The sequence below is a fragment of the Chiloscyllium punctatum genome, chromosome 10 (genome assembly GCF_047496795.1).
Source record: "Chiloscyllium punctatum isolate Juve2018m chromosome 10, sChiPun1.3, whole genome shotgun sequence".
NCBI lineage: Eukaryota > Metazoa > Chordata > Chondrichthyes > Orectolobiformes > Hemiscylliidae > Chiloscyllium > Chiloscyllium punctatum.
Window position 1 is genome coordinate 41,227,864 of NC_092748.1, and position 19,772 is coordinate 41,247,635.

The following is a 19,772-nucleotide window of genomic DNA, read 5'->3' on the forward strand; positions in this document are numbered from 1 at the left end:
TTTAAAAAGCATTAAATATGATAGGACAAAGACAAGACAAAGATGCAATTGAATAAGAACATAAGAATCAAAGGAAGGTCAAGAGTAGGAAATGACCATGGACATCTAGCTGTGATATGGTCCATGAGTGACACTTGCCCTCTGAGACCCCACTCAATGACAGTTTTTCATGTGAGTTTTAACAGCAAGTAACCATAGATTGCTTGGCCATAGGAGCCAGCAACGCTGATCCGAATCATATCCTACTCTCTACTTGATGCCCACATACGTTCAGCAGGTAATGGTTAACAGGAGCAGAAACTGTGGCCAGTTTTTCTCCCCCAGCTGAAGCTAGTCTCAGCATCTGATTCTGCCACTGGTGCCGCATCAAACGTGGACTGTATCGGTTCATTTTAAATTATTTTTAGCTATTCCATATGTCGCAAGGCATTTACCATCTTAGTGTAATTGACAGGGATTTACTAAATTGTTCCTCCTTGCATATTTTTGGTCTAAACACCCCCTTCACTTTTCTCAATGCAATGACATGCATGTATGCCTCTTAATTTTCTATTCTGAAGAAACACTTGTACTGAAAACAAAGACATTTTCATTCCTTTCACGATGTCTGCTGCCTTTTTAAAGCTCTTTCTTCTTTAAAAATTTCCAGCAGTTGAAGCGTTTTGCTTTTTAGAAGTATTGGTCCAAATTACGTACATTTGCATGTGTAGCAACATGTGGGCTGAAATAAAAGCAAACAGCTGAGCCAAAGTATAGGGAGGGAAAGCATAATTGGTTTACAAAAAAGCAGATCAAATTATGGTGTTTACTACTAGTAGATCCTTCACAAGATTCTCTGGACAAATCTATCGAAAAGAAAAGCATTTCGACAATGTCATCCGCACCCAAGCCAACCTATCCAGTATTGAGGTACCAATCATTAACATCCTGCTCCACTTGACAGCTTAAGTTCAAAATACCAGACAACAAATCCTAAGCAATTGAGCAACTCAGAATATGGTCAGGAGACTTCCAGGAGAACAAAGGAGAACTGACTTTAGGGCTATCCTTAAAACATCTCAAAAGGTATCTCTGTTGTCTCCTGGAAATCTCTGGCATGACAGACCAATATGGTGAAGGTTTATTTGGGAAAACACATTGAGAGTCTTCGTTTGGAGTAGGTTGAGCTAAAGCGAAGGGGCCAACCCTTCCCAGCTCTGATGTGGACCATAGCAAAAAAGTTGGGAAAATCAGGTGAGATGGCCATTGAGGATCTTATCTACATTGAGCAAAATCTTCCAGTTTCCAATCAAGTATTAGACAGTAGTGACCATGTAGCGGCCTATTTTATGGATTAATGGTCATTACCAATTTCATTACTACCTAATCTTCCCTCATTAGTGTGCAGTCCTCCATTCTTCTGCTCACCAGATAGAAGCTAGATGCTGAGAATTCCTTCTGTAGAAGTCTGAGTAGTGACTTGGCAACCTGAGCTCACCACTTGCTCCTCTGGAATTCCAATATGGATCATTGATAGCATATTCCATGGCACACAACATGGGTAGTGACTGCAGGTACCCCTCTATCCGTGCACCTTGGCATCTGGCCATCATGGTTTCTATCCAACCCAATCAATAAACTGTTCTGCACATCAATATTATACTTCTGAGTGCACTGGCACCTCCCATCAGAATGCCACTACAACTTTGCCTTGTACACAGGGGAAGCCATCTATCTCATGAACCAGAATCTTCACTTGCTTGACTAGTGCTCATTTACGTTGTGCCTATTTGGATGCTTATGGTATCTCTGCCTTGCCTTGTGTTTTGGCACTTCTTCCCCTCAACCAGTACGAACAAGCTCACAGTTCTTCAGTCTTACCTTTCAGTATGGAGACAAAGCTCAACAGTTTGTTGTGGTTGGTAGCAACCATCAGTCATGAGAGTCAACCTGCTGCTATAATTCAGAGTGCTATGTTGATATTTCAAGTATCTATCTCACATCAGCACTGTGTGCCAACTATGTACATGACAAATTCATTGCACGTGCTTCCACCAAATGGCCAATGTCTCGAAGTCTAAGGGGTGTACTCTTCAGTCAAGTCAAGGGACATCCCTTCAGGCAGGGGTCCTGGCACAGTCAGTCAATTAAAATGCTCTGAAATGTCTGGGGTATGATTCTACAAATCATTAAATAGCACTCTGGATAGTATTAAAACAATTGCAAATTTATTTCACCACTAGATTACAAAAGTCATTCAAACATTCATTGATCACTCATCTACTTCCTTGCTGGTTTGGTGTTAGGAATTTGTGTTTAATTTTTGTAGCCTGAAGCGATAGGATAGACTTCATTTTCCAACTCCAAAATGTTAGCACATATCTGTATAATATTCTGTATCAGACCATTGTGCAAAATAGTGACTTAACTTTGATTCTACATTGCCCTTAGAGTGAGGTGTGCGCGCGTGTGTGTGGTAATCAGTGGGGAATGAAGCAAGGAAGTAGATGAGCGAATATTGAATGTTTGAATGACTTTTGTAACCTAGTGGTGAAATAAATTTGCAATTGTTTTAATACTATCCAGAGTGCTATTTAATGATTTGTAGAATTGGTGATGTTTGTAATATCTGCACAACAATAGTACTAAAGGAAATAGCTAGTATCTGAGAGATTATGGCCTCTGTCCATATCAGAATGGAGGTAGGCAAATCGAGGATAGTGCCCCATTCCAGCATTCCCATCCTATTCTTGTATTGTTAGTTTTTTTTATTGCCTCAAAATAAGTATGCGGGTGACACAAGGATGCTCAGCAATCTCCTCCCTCCTACTCTATTCCAAGGATGACCATTTAATAACCCACCCTTTCAATGAAACCCGCTGTGTTATTAGAAGACATGGTTCATATAACTTCAGATGATGCAGGAACCAAATTAAAAGCAACATGCTCCTGGAATACAGAAATAAGATCTTGTGTTTCAATAGTTAGATACTTAGCTGTGATTTAGATGTTTTTTTACTGCAGAATGACCACTATGTTGACCATCATTGTGTAAGTGTTGACAGGTGTTATACTACTTTGCCAATGTAGAAAACTGTTGTTGGAAACTCCAGCATCAAGGACTAAGCTCTAAATATCTGGTGTCTCTAGCTTCAAGAAAAACTTCGAAATGATTGGAAACAACAGCTTCATCTTATAAAAAGGGGTTTCACTTTCATTGGCCTCCATTATTGACTTTGCTCTGGATTTGATTTGATAAGTGGATCTATTATGAATTCTTAGTTAAGTTTTTCAAAACATCCAGAACCTCACATCTCAACAGAGAAGATGTAATCACATTTTGTTTGGGTTGACATGGAGATACCATGGGCATAAAGTGTTATGGGCTGGTGGAAGGTACATGCAGAATGGATTGAGGTGAGCAGGTAAAGGATAGGCATTTGAGAGCTTGAAATTCTTCATTAAACATGTTGATGTCCCAGTTAACAGTGCCAGGCATTCCAGCCTGCTGGCTTTGGCAGTGCTGCGCCCCCCCCTGCCCAACTTCTGCTGTCAGTTGAAATCGTGGGTCTGACTCCATCCTGCCCCTGCATCCCAGGATGGAAATACAGTGGTATGGGACTGTTTTTAAGGAGGCAGATCTGCCAGGTCAGCAACTTTCCCAGCTCATTCACAAACATTTGGCTCCATGTATTTTGCTGAGAAATGCAAATTACTGAGTTCTAGATCCCAAAAGAGGTGGATAAATAACATCTATTAAATTGCTATAGCTGCAAAACAAATTCCAGTCAGTCCTGCTATGATACAACATTGTGTTGTGTGTAGCTGTGATAGAATCGGTGTGCAGAAATGGTTTCACTAATGAATTTCCCACATTCCTTTATAAAGAAATCCTCTGACACCATAGCAACAGCGTTGTTAGGGACTGACAGAAGTTCAAAACAATGGCTTACCACAAGGTTCTCAAGGGCATTCTGGGTCAGAACTAAATGCTGGTGCTGTCAGTGGACCCCATATTCTTGGAATATTAGCAACAAGGTCTCTCTCTGGGTAAAGTACTGTCTAAGGAATGCTTGCTCTTCAATCTGAATTATTCTCTGGTCTTAAATTAAACAAGAACATGGTATGACAGTAGCTTGTATTGGTTCTGGGATTTGTTATGACCAGGCTCTGTGCAAGGTTCTCCATTTTATTGTGGCTGCAGATGGTCATGCCAAATCCTTTCTTTATTCACCTGTTATCTTGCTTGGTCACAACAAGATTAATTTAAAAAAGATCCCTCTTTTGTGGATGCACATGTGTTTATTGTTTTGAAAAAAGGAGCTAATTTAGCCAGTCTTTTCTGAGTTAACAAAAGAGAGGGTTTATTGGTTCCTGATTGTGGGAAGAATTACAAACACAACACACGTACACGTACACATACACACAGTTGGAATAGGAATCCTGTGCTAAAAAACATAGTTAAAAGTTATTGGGACCATCTCTCTGGTTCACTTGTCAAAAGTAGATAATCGAACATTTATTGGTGAACAGTTGATTTCTGGATTTTTGGCTTTTGCATGAGATTCTTTTGTTGTGTTTCCTTTTGACATAGCAGGCCAGTAGCATGAAGCTCTTGTTGTGATTCCTTCTAAATAGTTTGTTGGCTAGCTGGCTTCTAGAACTCAGTGGAGGAGTCCTTTTACCTGTAACAGAGGGTTGACTAATGAGTGATCCTTCAACTGTGACCTTCGCAACATACTTGTACTCAATCCAAACTAGGACAAACGCCTGCCTGAGGTCACTAGCACACCACCTTCCACCAGCAGACACCAACTAGCCTTTCAGTTGGTGGTGCGGGTGGGGGTGACTCACTATTATCAGCCCCCCATTACTCTTCCTCTTGCATCTTCCTGTCTGTTTGAAGTTTCCCTGACATTCTACAGGTGCAACATTCTGTGAGTCCCACAGCCTATCTTCTTAGACAGTGACTGAGAAAGTTTATGTCTGTAGTCTCTTTTTATTTTGTCTGTAGCAATCCTCTGTTTTATATTTAACAAAAAAAAACCTTTTGAAAGTTAAAAGTTTTGATAATGCCCTTCGTACTTTGGGGTTCTGGTCTGTCCCAAAACAGGAAAAAAAACAGCCACGCATTGCTTTCTTGATTGCCAGCGACCCCTGACAGAACTGCATTTATTCCATGGTGTAGTGGACAGCGAAAAAGTTTACCTCCGAATACAACGGGATATTGATCCAGTGGGCTGAGGAGTGGCAGATGGAGTTTAATTTAGATAAATATGATGTGCTACAAATCAGGGGAGGACTTATACATTTAATGGTAAGGTCCTGGGGAGTGTTGCTGAACAAAGGTGCCATGGAGTGTAAGTGTAGTTCATAGTTCCTTGAAAATGGAGTCTCCAGATAGAATATCAAAGAAGGCTTTTGAAATGCTTGTTGTTATTGGTCAGTGCATTGAGTATACGAGTTGGGAGGTCATGTTGCAGCTGTACAGGACATTGGTTAGGCCACTTTTGGAATCCTGCACACCGTTCTGGTCTCCCTTCTATAGGAAGAATATTGTGAAACTTCAAAATTTCCTGAAAGATTTACAAGGACATTGCCAGGATTAGACGGTTTGAGCTATAGGGAGAGGCTGAATACGCTGGGACTGTAAGCCGAGGGATGACCTTATCGAGGTTTACAAAATCACGAGGGGCATGGATTGGGTGAATAGTTAAGGTCTTTTCCCTGGGGTGGGAAACTAGATTATAAAACTAGAGGTTTTAAAGTGAGAGGGAATGATTAAAAGGGACCTAAGGGGTAACTTTTCCATGCAGAGGGCGATGTGGAGACTAGTTCAATAACAAGATTTAAAAGGCATCTGGATGGGGATATGAATAGGAAGGGTTTAGAGGAATATGGACGAATTGGACCGAAGGGTCTGTTTCTGTGCTGTATATCTAGGATTCTATGACTGCATGTGAGATTTTGTCACTCACTGAGAAAAGGGTAACTGTGATGTTAAGCACCTCCCATTATCTCTCTTTACAGAGGCTACCATCCACATTGAGGTATCTGATTTTTCAGCTTGAAGGAGCATCTACAATTGATGTAAAATCCCAATTTCAACAGGATATCAACCAAATTAAATTAGCCTTTTAAATTCTGACCATTTCAAGACTGGCAGTGGCACAACTTTCTGCTCCTAGAGGTGGCAAGTTTGGAGATAGGCAAGGCACTGAACTAGACATGGTGGTGTTGGACTTAAGTCTTGTTGCCTTTCTGTTTCTGTCAAAATTAAGTTTTGGGTGGGAGGGGAAATTGCCCACCTTCTCTCCTTGCAACCTGCTGATGTCCTTGAGTAGCCAATTAATGACTTCAGCCCACCACTGGTGGGATGAACCCAGCTGCAGTTGGGCATATTCCTGACAACTGCTACCTCACTGTTGCTTGTCTGTGGTAGTTTGTTCCTTGATCAACTACAGTCAGTGTCTGATTAAGGGAATGGACATCAGCCAGGCTGCCCTGCTGGGAGCAAGCCCTCTGGGTTTGCTTCTTCTGGACCAAACCAGGATTGACCCCTCAAAACATATTAAGAAGGGAGCATAGACCATAACTTTTTCTTCTTTTAAAAGGTGCTGTGTTCTAGATGCAGTTTGATTGGTCTAACTATTTGACGTTAAGCAAAACACAACTTATTCCAACACTGTAGTTAAAATACAACAAAAGAAAGAGCAACTTGGAATAACTTAACTCTATTGGAACACTTAACAGAATACAGAGGAACCCCGATTATCCGAATGAGATGGGCAGGCACAATTTGGCTCTGATAATCAATTATTCGGTTAATCAATTCAATGCCTTTCCTCTAGAGCTTGGCGTTCTCTATTACGTCTGCTCCCCGTTCAGGAGACGAGGCAATAGCACACCATGCGTGAGCCCCTACTGGACCCCAACCCTGTCCTACACCACCCCTCCCGCACGCCCCCCCCCCCCAACCCAGTCCTACACCGCCGCCCCACCTGCTCCCACCCCAACCTACAACACAACACCCTGCCCGCTCCCACCCCGCCCCCCAACCCCGTCCAACACCGCCTCCCGCCCACTCCCCAACCCCATCCAACACTGCCTCCCGCCCGCTCCCACCCCGTCCCCCAATCCCATCCAACACCGCCTCCCGCCCGCTCCCACCCTACCCTCCCAACCCTATCCAACGCTGCCTCCCGCCCGCTCCCACCCCACCCTCCCAACCCCGTCCAACACCGCCTCCCGCCTCCCACCTCCCAACCCCGTCCAACACCGCCTCCCGCCTGCTCCCACCCCATCCCCCCAACCCCGTCCAATACTGCCTCCCGCCCGCTCCCACCCCACCCCCCCAACCCCAACCAACCCCATCCAACACTGCCTCTCGCCCACTCCCACCCCGCCCCCTAACCCTGTCCAACATTGCGTCTCGTCTGCTCCCACCCCAAACCCTGTCCAAGACCGCCTCCTGCCCGCTCCCACCCCGCCCCCTAACCCTGTCCAACACTGCCTCCCGCCCACTCCCACACTGCCCCCAACCCCATCCAACACCACCTCCCGCCTGCTCCCACCACACCCTCACAACCCCGTCCAACACCGCCTCCCGCCCGCTCCCACCCCACCCCCCCAACCCCAACCAACACCGCCTCCCACCCCACCACCCCCAACCCGGTCCCACACTGCCTCTCGCCCAGTCCCACCCCACCCCCTAACCCTGTCCAACACCGCCTCCTGCCCGCTCCCACCCCGCCTCCTGCCCCTGTCCAACACCACCTCCTGCCCGCTCCCACCCTGCCCCCTAACCCTGTCCAACACCGCCTCTCGCCTGCTCCCACCCCACCACCCCAACCCCTTCCAACACCGCCTCCCGCCCACTCCCACCCTGCCCCCTAATCCCGTCCAACACCGCCTCCCGCCCACTCCCACCCTGCCCCCTAACCCCGTCCAACACCGCCTCCCGCCCACTCCCACCCTGCTCCCAACCCCATCCAACGCCACCTCCCGCCCGCTCGCACCCCGCCCCCAACCAAGCCCCGTCCAATACCGCCTCTCGCCCGCTCCCACCATGCCCCCAATCCCGTCCAACACTGCCTCTCGCCCCTCTCACCCTGCCCCCAACCCCGTCCAACACCGCCTCTCGCCCGCTCCCACCCCGCCTCCAACCCTGTCCAACACCGCCTCCCGCCCGCTCCCACCCCGCACCCAAACCTGTCCAACACCGCCTCCCGCCCATTCCCATCCCACCCCCCTAACCCCGTTCAACACTGCCTCCTACCCGCTCCTACACCACCCCCCTACTCCAACCCTGTCCAACACCACCTCCCGCCCGCTCCCACCCCACCCCCCAACCTTGTCCAACACTCCTCCCGCCCGCTCCCACCCCGCGCCCCTAACCCTGTCCAACACAGCCCCCTGCCCACTCCCTTCCCACATCCAGAAGACTGTCTCACATGCAGACCAGCAGCCAAGATTGAGAATCCCTAGCTTTTAGCTGTAATTGAGGGAAAAGTAGCTTCCACATCTTCAAGACCTCAACAGCAACTGCTGATGGAAACTTTAAAACTAAAAATCCTCGTTTTGTAGTTTGGAACTTGACCGCACCCAATCAGGCTGTTTCTGTTGTTCCGATTTTAAAAACACACAAGGCTTCAGAATTGTTTATTTTCTCATAGACTGCTGTCCCCCAATCTCTCTCAAAGAAACTAGGACAAAATCCATCTCTTAAAGCCATAGTGCTGTTACACTTGACACCCTGACAGCGCTCACTCTTCAATCCCCAACCAGAGGATCCCCCGCAGCGCCCCCCCCCCCCCAACCCAGCCTCATACTGACTGGTAAATTTGTGTTCAGGAACTCCAACTGTGGGCTCTGTGGTGACCTTGCCACTGCCTGATGGGCATGGGACGAGCCTTCCCAAAACAAGACATCACAGTGTCTTGTCAGGCTAGCTGGCTGGTAGGTGGAACTCCCAATTTCACAACAGGATTTCAACTCTGCACCTAATTTAAATAGAACAAATGTATTGCTCACCCACATTGGTGTCTCAGTGAAGCTTGTTGGATCACGACTGGTGCATGACAGAAAGCTACGTTCTTGGAAGCAGAATTCATGATTGGAAGAATGAGGATAGGGTGGTTGCTGGTCCCACAAGAAATAATTTAAAATATGTCCTATGCTATTTGACTGCATTACCAACAAAATTAGTCAGTACAAGAGCTACACTGTTGTGCAGTGATCTTCATATTAAACATGAGCTTCAATCATGCAGCAATAGTCACTTTAAAATGGCTAGGAGAAGGTGAGGATTGGAGATGCTGGTGATCAGAGTTGAGAGTGTGGTGCTGGAAAAGCTTTTACAGCAACACATTCTCAACTTTAAAAATAGCGCACGGCTAAACGGAATGGGCTGTCTATGAGCCCATTTTAGGACCACTTGCCTCGTTTTTTGATGTTGAAGGGGCTAAGTGAAAATTGGCCAACTACTTTTCAATATAGGAAGGGAAACTCAAAAGTGGGTGAGGAGAATGAGTAAAGAGCAAAACCTCTTGGATGCAACTTGGCACCAAGTCAGGAAGCGATCATAAATGTTGCACTAAATTTCACTCCTGTTATTACCACACTCTGAGGCTGTCAGTGTTTTTACATGGAGGCTCCATAAAAATCTAAAAGCTGAAAGCCTTGATTTACAATTAAGCTGTGGCTCTTGACAGATCAATAATTATACACATCTTAAGTGTCCCCTGTGTAAGCATGCCTGCTATAGCACATGTATTGCCCAATGGTTGTCAAGGTAACAAATATACCCAGCAGATTGCATCACTGAGACTGTTTCAACTAGAGACAGTGTGGCCCTTCTGTGGTGTGTCTGTATGCAATGATATAGTAGTCAAAGCTAATGAGTACAAATAGTACAAATACAGGTAGTTCTCTACAACACGTGCTTGTTAAACGTGACTTGGCTGTAATGTGATTGGTGAATTGCAGACCTTGTTATAAAGTGAACCCCTGCTTGCTGTTCCACAATTCCATCCCCAGCACACTTGAACAGCAAAACCCAGCCTCAGGATCCTCTGTCTGCAAAATGCAAATTCAATGTGTTCAGCTAAAACAGGAATGCAATCAGCACAGCAAACCTTGAAACTTAGCTTGAAACTGGGAATTGTAGTCTACGTTTAGATGGAGCTTTATTTCAAACCGGGGGAGGATGTTGAGGACTGGAATTCTGTATTGGCATCAATTGGTTTGTGCACTTTCTTGTGAAATTCTTTGTGAAAGGTACAGTACTGTAGTCAGTGATTTTAGTGTTAGTGTTAAATTTACTGTATTATTTAATTAAAATATATGATTTAAAGATTTACTTAGACTGTGTGATCATTTGTGTTCAGCTAACTATTAGTTTTGTTTTGATTTTTTTAACTGATATTTTTGGTGGATCACATAACACTTTTTTTTCCATAAGCCCCTTTATTAATATTGCATGATTTTCTAAAACAGTGTTGCAAAGGAACGCAAGTGTTCAAGGAGAACTACCTATAGGGTACACCCATTAACCAGCTCATGTGCTGGATTGCACCGTGTGATGCCAGCAGCCTGTAATTACAGCTGAGATAATTGAACACTATTCCTTGTATTTCCAAGGTGAAAACTAATTCTTGGAGAACTTGTTACCACTGTTCGCAAATAATTGAACAAGGGTGAATCACACATCCATTCATGCTTTTTCATGCAAATTTGATTTTCACTTGCAGGATGCCGATATACACCCCAATAATCTATCTGAAACAATTATTGATTCGTCATCCAAAGAGCTTCTCCAGTTAGTTTCTTTAATCACTTTCCTCCAGTGAGGTTCTGAGCAAATGTTGTTTGGCATGGGTACTCAAACATAATGATACCATAGTCTTACCAGACTATAGGGCTGCTCTCTTATTAGAGAAGTGACTGGTGATGGTTTAACCTGAGGCTCACCACGTCTCAGTGTTGGCATCGCAAACCAGCCATCTACCAACTGAGCTGAACCAACCCCTCCAAGACAAATGTGGATGTAGGTATTCCCCAGAAAATCCTATTAACGTGGGGATTAAAGAACAATGCTATTTCATGTTGAACAAAACTGGGTGTTTAAGAAAACTTGCACACTACCATGCCACCTATCCATCTGCCATCTTAATATCCTATGGGCTGCACGGTTGCTCAGTGGTTAGCATTGCTGCCTCACAACACCAGAGACCCAGGTTCGATTCCAGCCTTGGGTGACTGTCTGTGTGGAGTTTGCACATTCTCCCCGTGTCTGCGTGGGTTTCCTCCGGGTGCTCCGGTTTCCTCCCACAGTCCAAAGATGTGCAAGTCAGGTGAATTGGCCATGCTAAATTGCTCATAGTGTTAGATGCATTAGTCAGAGGGGAAACTGGTCTGGGTGGGTTACTCTTTGGAGGGCCGGTGTGGACTGGTTGGGCCGAAGGGCCAGTTTCCACACTGTAGGGAATCTAATCTAATCTAAACCTTCTGCCATATTATCCAGCTGGCATCTTTCCAGCTACCACACTACCCCTTACACATCTGCACAGTCACCCATTCAATCACAGTAATAAAATTTGGCCATTTAGCCCATTAAGTCTGTTGTGCCATTCAAAGAGTCTGTCTCAGCTTTGTATTTTCTTGGTGACCCAGCCTCACTTACTCTCTGTGGTAAAGAATTCCACAGATTGGCTACCCTTAGGGAGAAGAAATTCCTCCTTATCCCTAAATGTGCAAACTGTTACTCTGAGACGATGCCCCTGGCCCTAGACTCTTTTATAAGGGGAAATAACTTGCCGTGAATACGCTATCAAATCTCTTAAGAATCTTGTATGTTTCAGTAAGGTTAACTCTCATTCTTCTGAACTTCAGTGTGTACAGGCCCAACCTCCTCACTTCTTCTCATAAGACAATCTCTCCATACCTAGTGTCAGCTGAATGAACTTTCTGTAAACTGTCTCCAATGCCAATATACTTTTCTTTAGATATGGGATCCAAAAATTGTTCACTCCCCTATTTTTATATTCCATTCTCATTGATGTAAACATCAAAGTTCAATTTGCCTTCCCTATGAGCTGCTGGCCGTGTATGCTAGGTTTTTTTTGTGATTTATGTATGAGGACTCCCAAATCCATCTATTCTATTAGCATTCTACAGTCTTTCTCCATTTGTTCTTCCTGCCCAAGTGTATAACCTTAATTATTTCCCACCTTAATCCATCTCCCACAATTTTGTTCACAGACTTAACGTGTATCTCACGGTGAATTGTGTCACCCTCACCAATATTTGTGAAATCTGTAAACTTGGCTATATTGCACTCAGATTCCTAATTCTAGTGAAAAGAACGTTGGGAACATTTAAACTTAGAAATATCCTAAAATGACGTCTGAAAGATTCTCTGCACTGTTCCCAATGAGAATTCCTGCATCAGATACAATGGAACCACCAGTGGAAGATCGTTTGGAAAAATTGGAGGAAGGTAGATCCTTTTTTTGATTCAATCATGATCAAAGCTAGTGTTACGATCCTTATCAGAAAATCTAGGCTAATCGTGTTAGTGGGGAAACGATAGGAACAATACGCACAGAACAAGCCCTTCAGGAGATTGTTACTAAGACATTGTGTTCATTCAGGCAGCCATGACTTTTGTGTGTTGGGCCAAATAGTCGTCTTCAGCACTGTAATTCTGTGATTCTGATTCTCCTTTTCCACCGTTCCAAAGTTGTCACTTGCCACATTGATGACATTAACAGAAGCTGCTTTCTGCGGATTGTTGTGAACCATACCTCAGGTGATTGTCAGAGCACTTTAATAAACACATTAGACTTAAGTTTGCAGCATTTCAGAATCTGACACAAGCTGCTATATTTCCATTTCCCCACTATCTCCTCTTGCTCACTGTTAGAAGGTATTTAGGATTGAAGAACAGATGATGGCTTGGGCCTGAGGCTAAAGAGAGAAATTTCCTCTGTGCAATTGAATCATAAACCTTTTCTTTTAGAGCAGGTTTACAATTTAGTTACTCAAAGCTCATAAAGGCCACTTGTCCCCAGAGTTTCAGGATAGAAGATATTGCTCTGTATTAGCATAATCGGTGACCTTTGCCAATATTATTCTATCTGATTCATGCTGTTCATTTGTACTGTTCAGCTGTGTGGTATGCCCAAATGTAATGCTTATTTCCTGTGTCCATATTCTTATTGTCTGAGATAACCAAATGCTTCTCTATCTCCCTGCACTGCATGGGAACTGCAGACTTAGCAACATTTTGTGGTCAGCAGTGAAATGATTATGCTTTGCTGTCTGTTCTGCTGAAATAGTGTTGGTTAGCAAGGTTGGGTGGGCTACTGGTTTGTGATGGAGGCCAATGTTAACGGCACAGATTCAGTTCCCCTATTGGCTGAGGTTCTTGCCTTTTAACCTTGCCCCGCATCTGTGGTGTGCGAACCCCCAGGTTAAACTCACTACCAGGTGACTCTTCTGAATGAGAGAGAAGCTTCTGGGACAATAGTGACTTACATTTTGCTGATGGCTGCTCAGAGGTTTCTCTATGCTTTTGAGCAGCGACTTAAAGCCAAAATGTCATTTGGCGGGGAGGGGGAGGTGAGAGGGCTGCTTGGTGATTCCCTGTTACCGTATATTTCAGTCTCGGGACTATTTTAGAATAGCCTGAGTTAGGGAGGGGAAGGCTACCCGCCCACAAGAGGTGAAAAGTTCATTCGCTGAAGGCATATAAACACCACTGTCAAATGTTTTCATCTTCATGAAGCCCCTCTGCCTCCACTGAGGCTGGAATGTGGCCAAGGCGTGGAGATGGTCTCTTGGGAACAAGCCAGAGTGAAGGGACCATTTTTGGATCATGAGCACAGCTCATTGATTCGTGTGTTCACTATGGTCCTTCCCCACCTGGAAACTAATTAGCATCTCACCTCTGCATCCCCTGGAAATTCAGAGGTCAGGAGGCATCACAGCCTCAGGTACCAAGGAATAATCTTGAATAGACCCAATCAACCCGTGGCAGTAGGATTTTCAGAACAAATCAGTGTGAGGGAGTAAAGAGCTGCATAATGGATGGAAGTCATGGCAACTGACTCATAGAACATGAGTTATGATATAACAATAAGAGTACTATTCTAAACAGCGTGTAGAAGTAGAGCATCCCAAGTATGTAAGTAGGAAAATCATTAAATGTGGCAGGATAGAGAGCGCGTTGCTTTTAACAAGGCATGTAGTATCCTAGCATTCATTAATAGGGGCATTGAGAACATGAGCAGGAGGTTATGCTGAACTCGTACAGGCCTCAGATGTATTGTCTACATTTCAGGATGCCACACTTCAGGAAAAATATGAATGAATTGGACAGAATGCAGAAGAGGTTTACAAGAATGGTTCCGGGAATGAGACCCGACAGTTGTGAGAATATATTGGAGAGTGGGATTGTTTCTCTTGGAGAAGATAACGCTGAGGGAAGATTTAATAGATATTTCTGGGGGTATTCAAGATGACAGCCCAGTAGGTCCAGGTTTGCTGAGCTGTACCCAGGACCCAAATAAAGTGGGACGCCTACCCTCCCTGCACCTCTTAAATTGCTAAAAATAGTTTTTTGTCCTCGCTGCTATAGTCATTTTGCACCAAACTTGAGCAGTTTGGTGCACTCTAACATGATTAAAGGCAAAGGGGCATGAGACCAGCAACAGACAGGACCCCCCCCCCAACCCCCACACTGCAGCCACACTGTGGCATCTGCAGCCACACTGCAGGACTTACCTACAGAGGTGAGGTTGGTCTTGGAGTTTATAAAATTCTGAGAGAGGATCAATCCATCGATGGAAGACACCTGGGCAAGGTGCGAATCGATCTCAGTCATGCTGCAAAAGCATGATCTTGGAGATTCAGACTCTCTGGCAGCATGTCAGAGGGGCGGAGCAACAGGCTGCCACAACTGGGCGGCACGGTGGCACAGTGGTTAGCACTGCTGCCTCACAGCGCCAGAGACCCGGGTTCAATTCCCGACTCAGGCGACTGACCGTGTGGAGTTTGCACATTCTCCCTGTGTCTGCATGGCTTTCCTCCGGGTGCTCCGGTTTCCTCCCACAGTCCCAAAGATGTGCAGGTCAGGTGAATTGGCCATGCTAAATTGCCCGTGTTAGGTAAAGGGGTAAATGTAGGGGAATGGGTGGGTTACGCTTCGGCGGGTCGGTGTGGACTTGTTGGGCCGAAGGGCCTGTTTCCACACTGTAAGTAATCTAATTTCTAGAGAAACTGTTGAGGCTGGAGTCTGAGGTAGGCCGGGTGCGGGTCGAGTGGGCCCACCAGGTCGCAGTGCACAGGCCCAGATCGGACTCACGCCCCCGTCTGGTCCTAGTGCAACTCCAACATTATAGAGACAAACAAATGTTGCTGGAGGCCTCCAGAGCACTGGGGACGGATCCCCAGGCTATGGTGCACAAGGGATAAAGAATAACGCTTTTTCAGGACTTCTCCCCGGTTGTGATTTTGACGAGGTAAAGAAGCGTCTGAGGAATCTGAATATTCAGTACTCCATGAGATATTCGACAACACTGCACTTCAGCCACGGCGGGTCTGTGTTTAGCTTTGGATCGCTGGAAAAGGAAAAAGAATTTTTGGATGCTCTAAACTGAATGTCCTGAATTGTATGGACAATTATTCTATTTTACCTATCTTGCCCCCCCACCACTTTTTAATTTCTTTTTCTTATTTTTATTTGTATTCTGGTTGATTTACTTGGTTGTTGGGGGGTGTTTTTGACTTTGCCTTTTAATATATGTTAGGATTATAATTTTACATATTTTATCTCATGTTGCTGCTTTGCCAAGAATGCCTAAGGTAGTAGTATGGAAGGGATGGGTTGGGTACCCACCTTTAACTTCCTTGTTATAAGATATTGGTATCCGTTTGTGATGTCTGGGGTTGGGGCATGGCTCCAGCTGGAAGGAGTCAGGGTGGGATTATTGGATGGTATGACTGCCCCCTGTGGACAAGGGGAAAGTCTCTTTTTATTTATGTTTTATGTTGTTACTACATAGGAGTAATTTTTAGCAGTTTTAATGTAGTAGTTTTAAAGGTTGTATTTTTAAATCTGTGAATTGTTTATGCCCTTTACTCAGTACTGTATGAGTGGGGTTTTTCCTCCTGGGGGGTCTTGGACTCTCTTGAATGATCATGGCTAAGCATTCGTTTAAATGGTGCACCTGGAATGTTAAAGGGAGTCACTCACCAATTAAAAGGAAAACTATATTGTCAAGTCTTAAAAAAGAGAAGGTTGATGTAGCCCTATTACAGGAAGCGCACCTAACTGACAAGGAGCGTTTGAAGTTGCGGCAGAGAGGATTTGGCCAGGTGTTCTTCTCATCTTTCGACTCGTAAAGTAGAGGAGTGGCCATTCTTATCCGGAAGAATCTTCCATTTCAAATGTTAAGCCAAATAAAGGATGAGTCCGGGCGGTTTATAATACTTAAAGCTCTAATATATGGAGAGTAGTATGGGATTTTGAATGTATATTGCCCTTCAGCACATCCTTTTAAATTTGTAACGGCTGTGCTCTCCAGATTGATGGCCCCTGGGGCATGTTATACAATTATAGGAGGAGATTTCAACCGTATCATTGATCCCGAGGTGGATAGGATACCGAGGAGCTCTGCGGGTATGTCTCTGCAGTCTAGGCAGTTGGTGGATTTGAATAGGGAGTTGGGACTGGTAGACGTGTGGAGATGTCTTCACCCTGAGGGTAGAGATTTTACCTTTTATTCTAACCCACATAAGTGCCATATCAAAATTGATTTTTTTTGTCCCTTCGACCTTTTTGAACTCGGTACTGTCCTGCAAAATAGAGAATATAACTGTTTCTGACCACGCGGCAGTGTATATGGAGGTTAAGGCTGGTGGTGATGAGATGGACTCCCGGCACTGGCGATTGGACCCTTTCCTACTGAAAGATAGTAAGTTTATAGAATACTTTTCACAGGAATTTAAAGTTTTCTGGGATATTAACTTAGGTACGGCCAGCAACACATTGATGATGTAGGAGGCTATGCGCAAGTCTTGATTATCTCGTATTCTGCAATCCGGAAATGACAGAGGGGAGAACAACGACATCTGACTCACCTGAATGCAGCTGAGTCAGCGTATGTTGGTAGGCAGTCCATAGCCAAATTACAATGGATTACAGCCCTCAGGGTACTTTGAATGCTGCACTTACTCAAACAGCAAAGAGGAAGATAACTGTTTGCGAAGCAGAGACTTTTTGAGTACGGCGATAGACTGGGGAGCCGCCTTCTTTCTGGCAAGTTTTAGCATACCTGTTACATAGTCTGTTACATCTATTAGAGAGAGTGCTGGCACTTTGACCTGTGATCCTAAAAAGATCAATGCAGCATTTAGAAAGTTCAATTTTGAGCTGTATCAGTCAGAGGACTGAGAGGATAGAATGAGGAAGATGGAGTCTTTCTTAAAGAACTTGGACCTCTTGGGTGTAACCTAGGAACAGGTGTCCTTTTTGAGTGCCCCTTTGACAAGTCAGGAAGTGCAGGAGGCGGAGAGGCTGCTCCAGTGCAGTAAAGCGCCCAGGCCAGGTGGATTCCAAACTGAGTTCTATAAAGAGTTTATAGATGAACTGGCTGGACCTCTTATGGACATGTACAACTATTCATTCAGTCAGGGTAGCGTCCCGTCCTCTTTGAGAGAAACAAATATCTGTCTCATTCTCAAGAAAGGGAAAGCCCCAGGAGACTGTACTTCATACAGGCCTATATCCTTATTGAATGTGGACTTTAAAAGCCTGTCGAAAATGCTGGCATTTATACTGGAGAGGGTATTGCCATTTATCATAAGAGGACCAGACGGGGTTTGTTAATAGACAATATGTGCAGGAGTAGGCCATTCAGCCCTTCAAGCCACTACCACCATTCCTATGATCATGGCTGATCACCCACAATCAGTATCCTGTTCCTGCCTTATCCCCATAACCCTTGATTCCACCATCTTTAAGTGCTCTATCCATCTTTTTCTTGAATATATCCAGAGACTTGGCCTCCACTGCCTTCTGGGGCAGAGCATTCCATATATCCACCAGTCTCTGGGTGAAGAAGTTTCTCCTCAACTCTGTTCTAAATGGCCTATCCCTTATTTTTAAACTGTGTCCTCTGGTTCTGGACTCACTCATCAGCGGGAACATGCTTCCTGCCTCCAAAGTGTCCAATCCTTTAATAATCTCATACATCTCAATCAGATCCCCTCTCATCCTTCTAAACTCAAGTGTATACAAGCCCAGTTGCTTCAATCTTTCAACATATGATAGGCCTGCCATTCCGGGAATTGACCTTGTGAACCTATGCTGCACTCCTTCAATAGCCAGAATGTCCTTCCTCAAACTTGGAGACCAAAACTGCACCGTGGGGTTAGCCCTGCTGCCTCACAGTGCCAGAGACACGGATTCAATTCCCACCTCAGGCAACTGTCTGTGTGGAGTTTGCACCTTCTCCCCGTGTCTGCGTGGGTTTCCTCCGGGTGCTCCGGTTTCCTCCCACAGTCTAAAAATGTGCAGGTTAGGTGAATTGGCCATGCTAAATTGCCCATAGTGTTAGGTGAATGGGTAAATGTAGGGGAATGGGTCTGTGTGGATTGCTGTTTGGAGGGTCGGTGTGGACTTGTTGGGCTGAAGGGCCTGTTTCCACACTGTAAGTAATCTAACCTAATCTAATCTAATCATGTAACAATATTCCAGGTGCTGTCTCACCAAGGCCCCGTACAGCTGCAGAAGGACCTCTTTGCTTCTATACTCACTTCCTCTTGTTATGAAGGCCAGCATGCCATTAGCTTTCTTCATTGCCTGCTGTACCTGCATGCTTGCTTTCATTGACTGATGTACAAGAACACCTAGATCTCATCATACTTCCCCTTTACCTAACCTGACCCCATTTAGATAGTAATCTGCCTTGCTGTTCTTGCCACCAAAGTGGATAACCACACACTTATCCATATTAAACTGCATCTGCCATGCATCCGTCCACTCACCTAACCTGTCCAAGTCACCCTGTATTCTCATAACGTCCTCCTCACATTTCACTCCACCACCCAGCTTTGTGTCACCAGCAAGTTTGCTAATATTACTTTTAATACCTTCATTTATATCATTAATGTATATTGTAAACAGCTGCGGTCCCAGCACCAAACCTTGTGGTACCCCACTGGTACCATTCTGAAAGGGACCAGTTTATCGCTACTCTTTGCTTCCTGTCAGCCAGCTAATTTTCAATCCAAGTCAGTATTTTGCCCCCAATACCATGTGCCCTAATTTTGCTCACTAACCTCCTACGTGGGACTTTATCAAAGGCTCTCTGAAAGTCCAGGTATACTACATCCACTGGATCTCCCTTGTTACGGGTCATAGGTCTACTAATAATATTAAAAGAGCACTAAATATGGTGCGAGTATGCCAGTAAAGCACAATACTGGGCTTGATCGTTTTCCTAGACAAAAGCATTCGATCGGCTGGAATGGCTGTATCTTTTTTATATTATGGAACGGTTTGGCCTTGGAGAGGTTTTACCAAATGGGTTACAGTGCTATATAGTGATCTGAAAGCAACGGTACTTACTGATGGTATGAGAACAGATAATTTTAGTGTTGGCAGAGGTTGTTGCCAAGGGTGCCCTCTTTCGCCACTATTATTCACGCTAGGGACAAAACCACTGGCCATTCGGATGGACCGCAGCATAACGGCCCTGGAGGTATGATCAGGCAAGCATAGAATT

At 44.9% G+C, this 19,772-nt stretch overlaps 1 long non-coding RNA gene across 4 annotated transcripts in view; it reads left to right on the forward strand.

Moving 5' to 3' along the window:
* LOC140482064 (uncharacterized) overlaps window positions 1-19,772 on the forward strand; it is a 145,869-nt gene that overhangs the window by 17,547 nt on the left and 108,550 nt on the right. The window contains exon 1 of one of the 4 annotated variants that reach the window (XR_011961652.1): window positions 10,035-10,257. The exons of the other annotated variants lie outside the window; for them this stretch is intronic. This is a non-coding gene — a long non-coding RNA (uncharacterized lncRNA). Of the gene's footprint in view, window positions 1-10,034; window positions 10,258-19,772 lie in introns of those variants that run through there. 4 annotated transcript variants of the gene reach the window in all.